Source organism: Narcine bancroftii, chromosome 6, assembly GCF_036971445.1.
Source record: "Narcine bancroftii isolate sNarBan1 chromosome 6, sNarBan1.hap1, whole genome shotgun sequence".
Classification (NCBI taxonomy): Eukaryota; Metazoa; Chordata; class Chondrichthyes; order Torpediniformes; family Narcinidae; genus Narcine; species Narcine bancroftii.
This window is the reverse complement of record NC_091474.1, coordinates 249,731,921-249,734,054: the sequence shown is the minus strand read 5'-3', so window position 1 is coordinate 249,734,054 and position 2,134 is coordinate 249,731,921. Positions and strand designations below refer to the sequence as shown.

Below are 2,134 nucleotides of genomic sequence, written 5' to 3'. Positions count from 1 at the left end.
GCAGAAAGGGGGGACATCATTAAGGGATTGTCGAGTGAACCAACTTGAGTTGAAGAGAAGCAGGAAGGAAGCAATCACCATTGGGAGTATTCTACAGGTCTCTCCATAGCTTTCATTTTATGGAGGAGCAGGTAAGTTGGTAGATTTTAGAAATGTGCAAAATCAGGGTTGCTGTCATGGGTGACTTCAACTTTCCTGATAGTGACTGACAGCTCTTTAGTCCAAAAGGTTTAGATGAGGCAGAATTTGTTAGGAGGGCATAAAACTTCCTGACAGAGTATATGCAGGGGCCATGCTAATCTTCTCTGTATCGTTCCAATTTTAGTATATGTGCTGCCGAAGCGAGCACCCTGACAGAGTATGTGGACAGGCAACTAGAAGAGAAGCCATACTGGATTTAGTACTGTTCACAACAGCTCCATCCTTTGTGTCATCTGCAAACTTACTGACCCATTGTTGCATTAAGAAAGTGTCAGGTTCAGTGGGTTCACAGAGAGACAAGTCTGGACACAAGAGTTTGCAATCAAACATAGCTTTTATTAACACAACAATTAATAGAAGAGCGTGAGAAAATTGTAGAAGGAATAAAATACACATGAATAAGATAGCATTGGAAAATACACGCACAATTTATAAAGGAGTTCGGGAAAATCGTAATGGGAAACAAACGGGAGATGTTAAACAGTACACAATTATTAATGCACACAGTCAGTGCAGATATTCACACACTATAAGGAGTTATACACATCCTCCTGGACCCCTGATTGGAGGAGGTGGATCTAATACCACTGTACGCAGCGGTATAACACATTCCCGGATTCCTGATCATTGGGAGCGGTGGCTCTACTGCCAGTATTTATCTAAAGCAATAACAAGGCTCAGCTTCAGTGCAGTGCATAACCCTCCCAAGAGACGTTTACAGTAGTGACCTGGCATGGAGCAGTGTCCGGGGCTATCACTATAAGGCAGAGAGAGAGAATGTCCTCTGCGCTGATACTAAATTCAGGTCTCGAGACAATAAGGATGCTAGGTGATTTGAATTAGCCAATGGCAAGGTGTGCACTAACTAGTGGCCTGAGCCCGATCTTAACTGATACTTCACCTGCAAAGCGTAACTTTTATCTACAACTTGTAACTTTGAATGAATCAAAAAGTACACCATGTACTGATAAGTGATGTGACTTCCAAACGAGTTTCAGATGGGAGGCCACATGACCACCAGCAATAGGCAGGGAGGCCACACTTCCTCCACACAAAACACCCATCCCTCTGTTTCTTAGTCAGGTCATTTAGAAAAATCACAAAGAGCAGGGTCATAGAACAGATCTCTGAACTACTCCACTAGTCATTGACCTCCAGGCAGAATATGCTCCATCCACTACTACCTTCTGCTTTCCACAGGCAAGCCAATTCTGAATCCACACAGCCAAGATTCCATGTATACCATGTCTCTGGACAAGTCTACCATGGGGGATCTTGTCGAATGCCTTGCTAAAATCCATATCTACCACCCTACTTTAATCAATTAGGCACAAGCTATCCCTCACAAAGTAATGCTAACTATCCTTGAGAAGACTATACATCCTCGTAAATCTTGTTCCTAAGAGTCCTTTCCAATAGTCACTGACACAAGACTCACTGATCTAAAATTCCCACATTCTCCCCATTATCTTTTTTTTTTAAAAAACAAAGGACCAACATCTGCCATTTTCCAATCCTCTGGTATATCCCCTGTGGCCAGGAAGGATGCAAAGATCATGGCTGCTCTCTACTATCTCTTCCCTCACCTCTTGTAGTAACCTGGGGTATATCTCATTCAGTCCCAGGAACATCAATCCTAATGTTTTTAAGATCCAGCACTTCTTCTTGCTTAATCTCAACATGCTGCAGCACATGTATCTGTCCTATTCTGACCTCACCTTGAAGCAAAGTATTATTTAGGGCCTCCCCTACCTCCAGGCACATATTACCACCTTTAACCTTTAGTGGTCCTACTTTCACTCAACAGCCTTCTGCTCATCACATATGCATAGAACAATGGTTTCTTGCCATTACTCAATTGCAGAATTGTCACCTTGCATCCATCTCATTCCAGAGATCTGACACTTCAATATCCAAGCTGCTATCTTTCTGA

The 2,134-nt window shown here is 42.7% G+C and overlaps 1 pseudogene; it reads right to left on the bottom strand.

Annotated features, from left to right (window-relative positions):
* Positions 1 to 251: 251 nt before the first annotated feature.
* LOC138737823 (U6 spliceosomal RNA) lies at positions 252 to 349 on the bottom strand (annotated as a pseudogene).
* Positions 350 to 2,134: the final 1,785 nt, after the last annotated feature.